The sequence below is a fragment of the Prunus persica genome, chromosome G2 (assembly GCF_000346465.2).
Source record: "Prunus persica cultivar Lovell chromosome G2, Prunus_persica_NCBIv2, whole genome shotgun sequence".
Taxonomy (NCBI): domain Eukaryota; kingdom Viridiplantae; phylum Streptophyta; class Magnoliopsida; order Rosales; family Rosaceae; genus Prunus; species Prunus persica.
The window spans coordinates 12,791,623-12,802,143 of record NC_034010.1 but is presented as its reverse complement, the minus strand read 5'-3'; the positions used below and the strand labels follow the sequence as shown (position 1 = coordinate 12,802,143).

The window sequence follows — 10,521 nt, the reverse complement described above, 5'->3', positions numbered from 1 at the left end:
CAACCTCCACATGCCCAGAACTACATCATTGGCTTGCATCAACACCAATCTCAAAGGGCAGACGCTTTAGGCATCCTCATTGGGACTGTCTTCGGTTGCCACGACATCATCAGCAGACCCCCAGTATGACCATCTTCAACTGCCATTCCATTGTCAGCAGGCACCTCCAAATCGGTACCCTACTTATCATCTGATGATTCCTCATCGAATGCAGGGGAACTTTGTTCATATTCTGAATCACTCTGTGACATCTACAAAGAAAAACAAAGAAAAACAAAGGGTCATGCTTGGATCAAACTAAGGGCTCTAAGGTCTTTAACACCTATGTTTCATAATCTAAATCGCTGCAAATTTTGTTCAAAATGCAAAGTTTTATCTCAAACATGAGCCACTCTCTTAAATATTGAAGGCTCGTATGGTTCATCTTAGTTCACCAAAGGGTACTACCATGATGAGCAAGCACGCCTGCTGCATTTCTACCACGTGGCGTCTTGCTTCAATAAATAGCCACCCACGTAGGCACAAAAGTCTAAACGTCAAGTCACTACATCAAATTTCACTTTCCGCAACACTACATAGGCATTGGTGAAATGAAAAACCGATGCTATTAGTATATTAGGCATTGATTTTATAAATAATAAGACTACAGTGTATAAAGGCATCAACACAAATTTTTTATTTTTCCTACCCATGCTATTGATTTTACTTAGACTCTATAATGTGAATATATTGATGCGTAAAATGGTTCTGCCCAAAACAAATTTAAGCATAACATTTTGCACAGACGCCAAAAGCATTGTTGACCGCTACAATAATTTTTCGCTAAAAATTTTCAGTCCCTTGTTAATATTTCAGACTCCCTCTCATATTTTTGGCGAAAAACTAAAGTCCCTCTCTTCTCTCTTGCAATACCCAGTCAGAGTCTCTCTCATCCTTCTCACCTACAAGCTCCCTCTCTTCTCTCTCGCGATACCCACAGTCAGTCTAAACCCTCTGTGGCTATACCCACAGTCACAGTCACTCTCTCATCCCTCTCACCTTCAGCATCTCTCTTCTTCATTTCTCTCTTCTCTGTCCCCTATCTCTACCATCATCTATTCCTAAACCCTAAAAGAGAGAGCCATAGACATCCTCCTCCTCGTCTAGAAGAGCCATCGGACTCCCTTCGTTTACTTCTGTCGTCATCGTGCTCCATGTGAGATTATTTCAGCTAGGGTTTCAATTTGTTGGGTAATTTCTCTAATCTTACTCTGTCTTTTTCTATGTTCCATGATTTTTGGAGCTAATATTTAATGGGTTTTGTTTGTTGTGGCTAATATTTGTTCGCCTTGACATCTGCTTCTGCCCTCCTTAATTGTTAGTTTCTCTCTCTAGGAACACACCTTCTCATGTATTTTCTTCCACTTTCTCACCGATCAAACAGACGGAGGTCATTATAAAAATTTTAATTTTTTGGCTGCTACAGAGATAGATCTGTCACCGGTGACTCTATAACTGTTCGTGAGACAATTTCTGTGTCTTCTTCTCAAATCAACAGCGCCACGTCTTTTGAAGTCTCTGGTAATCTCTCTCTCAGTGGCTCGCTCACCCCTCGCTCAGTCTCTCTTCCTCGATTGTAAGCCTTAATTATGTTTTTTGCAATATCTATTTTCGAATTATACAGAAATTGGGGAAGTTTCTGAAAAAAGAATTTCTAGGTCTTTTTCTAGGAATATGATTTGTTGTTTAGGTTTAAATTTTTTAATTATTATGGATTTTAAGTTGAAGAGTGTGGTAATGGTGATGCTTGTTATTCTTTTCTCAGTCATCCAGTTTTAGATGAAGCCATTTACACTTATCTAGCCTTTGCTCTATCTTTTACTCATCTGAATTTGTATACATCAAGTTCTTTTCATAATTTCTAATTTTTGAGGACTCTTATACCGAATTGGAAGAGCACTTGAAATGTTTGGTCTACTTTCATTCACTGATTGAATTCGATGTTTACGGGTGTTCAATTTTTTTATGTATCCAGGGTTCTATTGCTTGCAAAAGGGACTGCTGTTCAAAAATCATTTTCTTGTTCCATAATTTGCTCTACAAGCACCAGCTACTGTAATCTCGTGGTTTAAGTAAGCCTTTCTATTTTTCTTTTCTTGGTAACCTATGGATCACATTTTACATTTAAGTTTAAATGCATAACTTTGCTTGCTGGGGCGCACAACTTTGCTTGATGAGAAGAATATGTTAATATTACTCTAAGGTATTTTCTTTAATTAGGAAACCTACTTTATTGAGATTGATTTTGGAAGCTTGTTATGATTTATTTTTTTCCTTCTTGTCAGTATTCTACTAAATGCTTGTGAAGGTTGCCTCTTTTTTGGGGGTTTAATGAAAGCTACTTAACAACCAAACTATAAAAGCCTCTGTTAGTTTCTTTAATTTGTTATACTGGTTCTCTATTTCTTTCTAGTCTATAGATTCATTCACCATTTTTCTTTTGCTTTGTTTGATATTTTGGTTGAACCATTGGCAAGTGTTATTGCTAACTAAGTGTTATTGTTTTCTAGTTGAATTCCATAACATGTGGTCAAAATGTAGGTTTTTTTAATTTGTATGGAGATTTGTTTTTAATAGCCAATTTAGTCCTTGTAGTCATGAGGAATCTCGATCATGTGGATAGCCTTTCCCTCTCACTCCCTGCCTCTTACCATTTCCTTTTCCTCAAAACAATCCAAGCCTATGTTTGAATACTCTAAATTAGTATAAGTGACTTTATGTTTTTTTGCATGTATAAGTTTATGCAAATCTCTATCTCGAACAAAGTACAGGTTGCTTGACATGTATGTATTTGGATAGAATCCTTGGTAGAAAGTCAATCAATGTGCTCATATTTGAGATATGTTTTTTGATCCTATAGGAAAAAAATAACTAAACGGGTTGGCGCTTGGACTAACATAATCTCATAGTTTGGTTTAATTTGGATTTGTGCTTTTGTCTTTGATTTTATTAGGAAGAAAGATGTAAGTTATGAAAGTGATATGAAGGATGCAGTTGGTGTGTCCTTGCCATTAATATATGCAGCTGTAAAAAACATCCAGGAGGAAGTTTTCCCCAAAAGTTGCTTACAGAACATTGAGATTCCTAGTTCTCCTCGGACAAATAAGGTTTGTTGTCTACAGCTAGTTTAATTTCTAAATGAAGTGAAAGCATGTTGGTTTTTCATTTGTTATTTTCTAGTTTTGGGTGAATTATATGTTATTGTTGTTGTCTACGCATCTAGGAGCTGAATTGTGCTAGATTGACCATATTACTGATTTTTTTGTTTTTGTATCTTGTACTTCAATATTTGTTAGGCCCTGTTCTTTTTTATGGATCTAAGATTGCTCATGTTCTCTGTATTGTGAATTACTTTCTATTTTCTAAATTTTAGTAAAGTTAAAGTCATAGTTTGGCAGATCGCATTTTTTGATTTGGGTAATTTGTTATATATATAATTTTTAAGTTTAGGTTCATCTGAGTTCTATTATTTTTCATAGATGTTGCATGTTGCAATTTGAAGCTTATTTTTAAGTTTATTAAGGGTTGTGGTTTTTTGACATTTTTTACTGAAAATGGGTGCCTTCTTTCAAAGACTGGGTAAGGGCACCGCAATAACCTTCAACAACTCATTTAGAGGTCAGTTGAAGTCCGAACTTTGCATTCCCTTTGAAGCTCGCGCAGCTGGCTTTGGTGGAGTCTCTTATCTCTGCCTGTACTGAATCTTGATAACTACGGGTAAGACAAAACATCTTCCTCTTCAATCTTGAGTGTATTTGTTTCTCACTATTTGAGTTTTGAGTTTCATATGCTTCCATTTATGCTCTTACTATTTCTATTTGGATACCATTCTGTTTAAAACTGTTTGAATACTCTGGTTTGGTCGTCTTTGAGAGTTAGTAAAAAAACTTTGGTTCTTTGTTGGCAACTGTGGGAAATATTGTGATGCAATTTTATTTGAATGATGGAATGTCAATGTTGTGCTTGTAATTTCCATTGCAATGGATGGCTTAGAGTGTAAATTTGATGCTGTTTGTTTGGAGCTTTTTGTGTCTGCATGGTTTTTTACTCTGCGTGATTCATATTCTCAAATAGAGAATCCAGTAGTTGGTTGATAAATGCATCACAATGGTATAGTTTTCAAAGATTTTGTGCCCATTATTCTGTTTTAGGTTCAGCCACCAATATTAAAAGCCGAAATTCAAGCTCTAAAATAAATTATTTAGTACAAATCCAAGGTAACCAACTTACCTTGTTAGATTATGCTTGTTCTAGCCAATTAATCATTACTTTCGGATCAGATTAACTTTATAGTTAAAAAAACACTTAAGAGTAGCCCCTAATTCTATTGTAGCCTACCTTCAGTTTTTTTGAGTCTTTGTTAAGGATTGGATGATTGGGTTCAGCTGAAATACCAAAAAAAATTTATTCCTTTGTTTGATGTTGTTCCTTTTCGGCTCTGGCAATATTTCCAGCTTTGAGGTGACTTTTTTTTTTCTTTTTTTTTTTTTTGTGTGGATTAATGTTAAATATAAAACCTTATTGTGCATCGCTTCTTGTTAAAGATTTTGTATAGTTTTTCTTTATCTTCTTGTTAAACATTGTGCATAGCTTCTTGGTAAATATTTTATATAGTTTTTCTTAATCTTATATGGTCTTTTCATTTCATTTCAGTATGCGAGAAGTGGGAAAAAGAAGGCATTTTACACCTAAATGGAATTTGACGAGGTTCGAGATGAATGGGCTTGTCGAGTGCTAGAGTGGATTTGAGTTTGAACATTCTCCTTGTTTTTGTAGTATTTGCTTATTTATGTATGGATGACGTATGGATTTTGGTTTACTTGCAGAACTCATCTGTGCACCTTATATAGGGATGTTTTTTGATGTTACAATGGCAATATATATGAAATGGATGAGATGCCTCTATATTTTGAGACAGAAACTAAGTAAAATATTATGTGAAATGTGGAAATTGCTTACACTTTATTAGTAACAAGGATGTCTATTGTGTATAACAACCTCAGTTTTGCCATAACAACTTAAGTTAAAAATTAAAAACAACATCAGCACTATCTGGGAACTGAAGCCTATAATTTGAAAGGTCAAAAATATTTGTAGAAAGTCAAACTATTTGTTGTTTTTCACTTCAGCATAAGTACAAAAAATCAATGCGTAAACCATAATTTGCAATAGCAATGACATCTTTTCTGAAGTGGTAAGTCAGCACACGCTTCAGTATAAACAAAACCATTGATGCTATAATGAGCTACTACAAAAAAGCAAAAAGACGACGGTAAATCACCGTCGTGTATTCTGTTTTTCAATGGTCGTGGAATCCACCGTCATCTTTTCCCTCATAAACCACGACGCTAAATCACCGTCGTTGTTAAAATATACAACGTTATCAACAAATACAAAACGACGTCTTTGTACTGCAAAAAGATCTAAAAAAGCAGTCGAGGATGAGAATAGACGACCAACTCTCTAAAAAAACCGTCGTTAAAAAGGAAAAATATGACACATATTAACAGAACAAGGCCGCAAGATAGACATACAACGACGAAAATTAAAATAAGACGCCGTTAAATATCATTTTCATGACAATAAAAAATATGACGTCTTTAAATACATTAGAAGACGACGTTATTGATACCTACTACGTCGCCTATATAAAAACAGTCGTCGTAAAATAAATTTTCCACTTCGATTTTTCTATAAAAGATGACGTGGAAATAGTTGTCAGTGTCATTATTTACGACGTATGTATTTATAGAGTAGACGTTGAACAACGAAACAACGTCGGTTACAAATATATGAGAGTCGTATTACAAAATTTATACGTCCTATTTTCAGAAACAAACAACGACGATAAATATTAGACGTTGTTAAATAAAACAACGTCGAAAAAAAATAAAAACAGACGTGTTTAGTCTGCTAAAGTTCTAAAAAATAGTCGAGGATGAGAATAGACGACCAACTCAAACAAATCACCGTCGTTAAAAAGGAAAAATATGACACATATTAAAAGAACAAGGCCGCAAGATAGACATACAACGACGACAACTAAAACACTACGCCGTTAAATATAATTTTCACGACAAGAAAAAATATGATGTCTTTAAATACATGAGAAGACGACGTTATTGAAATCTACTACGTCTCTTATTTACAAACAACCGTCGTGAAATAAATTTTCCACTTCGATTTTTCTAAAAAAGATGACGTGGAAATAGTTGTCAGTGTCATTATTTACGACGTATGTATTTATATAGTTGACGTTGAAATGCGAAACAACGTCGGTGGTATTTATATAGTCGACGTTGTATTTATATGTATTCATTACTCACGACGCACTTATTAATATAGACGACGTTGAACTTCTAAACAACGTCGGTTCCAAATAAATGAGAGCCGTATTACAGAACATATAGACGGCGTTGATTATGATGAGAGCCGTATTACAAATAACGTCGTTTAATTGATATTAGACGGCGGTTATAATGAATTACCGTCGGAATTCATTTCGTTCCTCTTCGTTTATAAAAGAACTTGCGACGTGGAAAATGTATGATGACGTCGTATTTTTTAACGTTCAGATTATATATCTCGTTTTTTAGACGTCGGTATTATGGGATTGGAGTCGTGTTATTTTGAATTATATGGCGGTTCTTAATCCTTCCCCGACGTGATATCCTGAATAATTGCTTCACAATAGCGTCGTGGTTCTTCATTGTTACGTTGCTTTAAGACGTCGGTAAATATGCTGAATAACTGGTTCACAATAACGTCGTGTTTTATTTGAACGTAGAAAGTGAAGAAATCACATTACAATATATTACAAAATTAATGTCATACACTGCCAATTACATAAGCATCATTCAATCCATATATCTTCACACCCATCTCGAATATTTTGACCACCTAACTCACCCACCAGTTCATCAAATGTGTCAACATTTGGCATCCCTCTAGTAAATGGCTCACACTCAATTATCACATCACCTAAGACTTCATCACCAATAACATCATTATATTCTCTATTAGGCATTGATAACACTACCGACCAACCACGATGCATCGGGTCGTCAACAAAAAATATTTGTTTGACTTGACAAGCCAAAACAAATTGGTCATTCCTATGTCCAATTTTACTCAAATCTACAAGGGTAAATCCAAGTTCGTCGACTACAAGACCAGAACTATCTATCCAATCACACCTAAAGACTGGGATTGTAAACTTTTGGTAGTCAAGGTCCCAAATTTCTTGAATGACACCATAGAAACCCATATTTGAGAGAATTAGGTTTTTATCCTTGGCACTAGCAACTTGCATGGTATGTGCAAGTAAATAAACTCCACTATTTTGAGTTGTCCGCACATCATCTTGTGCCTTGATATTGAATTTAATACCTTTAATAAGATAGCTCCTATATAATGGCACTGCCATGTTTGGACCAGCTGCTAGCCACCTTAAATTTTCTGATACGCCATGATTGTCTTCCTCAAGTTCACTTTGAACCTGCAAATTAATCATATCTTAATTCAATCTAACATAGAAATAAGAAGAAAATTAAAAGAGAAATATGTTATTCAACAACATATACCTTGAAGCGTAGCCATTGAATGAAAGTGCTATTGTGCTTATCCTGCAGCCACTTTGTTCTCTTTCTAAATTTTGGATAAGCAGTCTTGATGTGGATCATATGTTGCCTACATGACACGAAAAATTCAAGCATTATGGTCCCAAATACAGAAGATAAACATAAGAAATAATTTAAAATGGAAACTTAAAGAATAAAACTCATACGTACTCGATATAAGGTATGACTTCCTCCGTATTCTCCAAGACATATAGATGTGCTTGATTCAACAGGTCCTGATCAACTACGCTCACTGTGCAACCTGATAATGGCTTTGAAAGTCCCATCTTTTGGCTTGAAGGCACTCCAACTGTACTAACATCAGATAAATGCTGAGTACAAAACTCTACCGCTTCTTCAGCTATATACCGCTCAGCAATGCAACCTTCGGGACGAGTACGATTCTGAACATACCCCTTCAGCACTTTCATATATCTTTCAAACGGATACATCCACCTAAAATATACTGGCCCACATAGACGAACTTCTCCGACAAGATGTACTACTAGATGAACCATGATATCAAAGAATGAAGGGGGAAAGTACTTCTCAAGCAAACACAGAGTAACTACTACATCTTCTTCCAACTTATCTAGCTTGGAAACATCAACAGTCTTTGCACATATAGCATTGAAGAAGAAGCACAAACGAGTTATTGCATACCTTGCAGGCTTCTCCAAAACAGAACGAATTGCCACAGGGAGCAATTGTTGCATTAAGGTATGACAATCATGTGATTTAAGGCCAAGACGTCTTGAATCTTGTAAAGATACAAGATTTTTAATATTTGAAGAATAACCTTCAGGGACCTTCATACCATAGAAAGAATTGCAAACCTTTCTCTTCTCTGCTCTTGACAAATTCCAAGGCCCAGGAGGCAAACGAGTACGTCTTTCTCCATACTCGGGTTGCAAATCAGTTTTGACCCCCATGTTCAATAAATCTAATCGAGCAGCAATCCCATCTTTATTTTTTCCAGGGATCTCCAGCAATGTACCAATGATACTATCGTAAACATTCTTCTCAATGTGCATAACATCTAGGGCATGCCTCACAGGAAGGTATTTCCAATACTCGAGATCAAAGAATATTGATTTCTTCTTCCAACAAACTCTGTCACCATTTTCAACCATATGCAGCACTTCTTCTCCGGTTAATGGCTCGGGAGGTATGCCATATTCAGGTTTCCCATTAAAAGCTGCACGTTGCCTCCTATATGGATGATTGATTGGTAACCATTTTCTATGCCCAATGTAACAAATTTTGTGGCCATTTTTCAACCTGTGACTAGGTGTATCATCGCCGCATATTGGACAAGCTTTATATCCTTTAACAACACAACCAGATAAGTTTCCATAGGCGGGGAAATCATTAATTGTCCACATTAATGCAGCTCTGAGTGTAAAGTATTCTCCATTATGTGCATTATACACTCCTCTAATCCCATCCCACAAAGATTTTAAATCATCAATCAAAGGCTCCAAGTAGACGTCTATATCATTTCCGGGTTGTTTAGGACCGGAAATCAATAAGGTTAACATCATGAACTTTCGTTTCATGCACAGCCATGGAGGGAGATTATATGTAACTAAGATAACCGGCCAACAACTATATATGCTACTTAGAGAACTGTGGGGATTGAATCCATCAGATGAAAGAGCCAATCTCAAGTTTCTCGGCTCATTACCAAACTCAGGCCATTTATCATCAAGAAGTTTCCAAGACGGGGAATCCGCCGGATGAGACATCTGACCGTCAATTGATTTTCTAGCAGCATGCCAAGTCAAACTCTTAGCTGTCTCATGTGATTGAAACATCCTTTTAAACCTTGGAATTGGAGGAAAATACCACACCACCTTCGCTGGCACACCCTCTTTCAAGATTAAATCTTTGCCTTCCTTCCACCTTGAGATACCACAAGTAGGACAATTAGTAGAATCCTCATACTCCTTCCTATACAGATGCAATCATTGGGGCATGTGTGCATTTTCTCATAACTCAGCCCCAATGCACACAAAGTCTTTTTAGCCTCATACATAGAGGTTGGTATTGTATTTCCTTCTGGAAGCAAATCGCCTTGAAGTATCAATAATTCTGTAAAATAGACATCACTCATCCCATGTTTTGCCTTCAAATTATACAACTTCACTAATGCCGATAACTTCGTGTACTTTCTACAACCAGGGTACACTGGTTGATCTCCATCCCCAATCACATTGGCAAACTCATACGGATCGGAACCAAAATCACCAAAATCATTATCATCCATATCAATTTCTTCAGACACAAAACTGTACCTACTATGGCCATCATCTTCTTCAACATTTCTACTAGCATTAGTAGTTGCTTCCCAAGGTTCTCCGTGAAATGTCCAATTCTTATAGCTTTGGTCAATTCCATTAAAGTATAAGTGATCCCTTATAATTCCAACCCCAAACAACTTCAAATTAACACATTTAACACATGGACAACGAATATGTGTTGTAGTTAGAAGATTTTCTACAGCAAAGTTCAAAAATGCTTCCACCCCAAACTCATATGCCTTCGATCTTCTATCCGAGTGCATCCATGACTTATCCATCTCCGACACTATAACCTATTATCTATAATAAAGTGAAAATACAGGCAATGACCATCACTACAGCAGATTATACAAAGATCTAATAGCAAGTAATACATAACAGAGACGACGGGTTTTAAACAAAAACAGACGTATTTGGCATATATAGACGACGGATTTTCAACAGACGTCGTCTAATATAAGTAATACAAACGACGGTTTATGAAAAAACCGTCGTGTATAAGTAATACAACGACGGTTTTTCATAAACCGTCGTGTAATCGTCGTCGGATGCCTAAAAAT

The 10,521-nt window shown here is 36.0% G+C and overlaps 1 long non-coding RNA gene across 3 annotated transcripts; it reads left to right on the top strand.

Moving 5' to 3' along the window:
* On the top strand, positions 851 to 4,992 carry LOC18787949. Of its 3 annotated transcripts, none has more exons than XR_002270399.1 (6): positions 851 to 1,230; positions 1,424 to 1,615; positions 2,015 to 2,111; positions 2,993 to 3,146; positions 3,614 to 3,756; positions 4,693 to 4,992. It is a non-coding gene; the product is annotated as an uncharacterized LOC18787949 (long non-coding RNA). The 3 variants fall into 3 exon arrangements; XR_002270397.1 differs by having other exon boundaries at positions 854 to 1,230; positions 1,466 to 1,615; XR_002270398.1 differs by having other exon boundaries at positions 856 to 1,230; positions 1,466 to 1,560.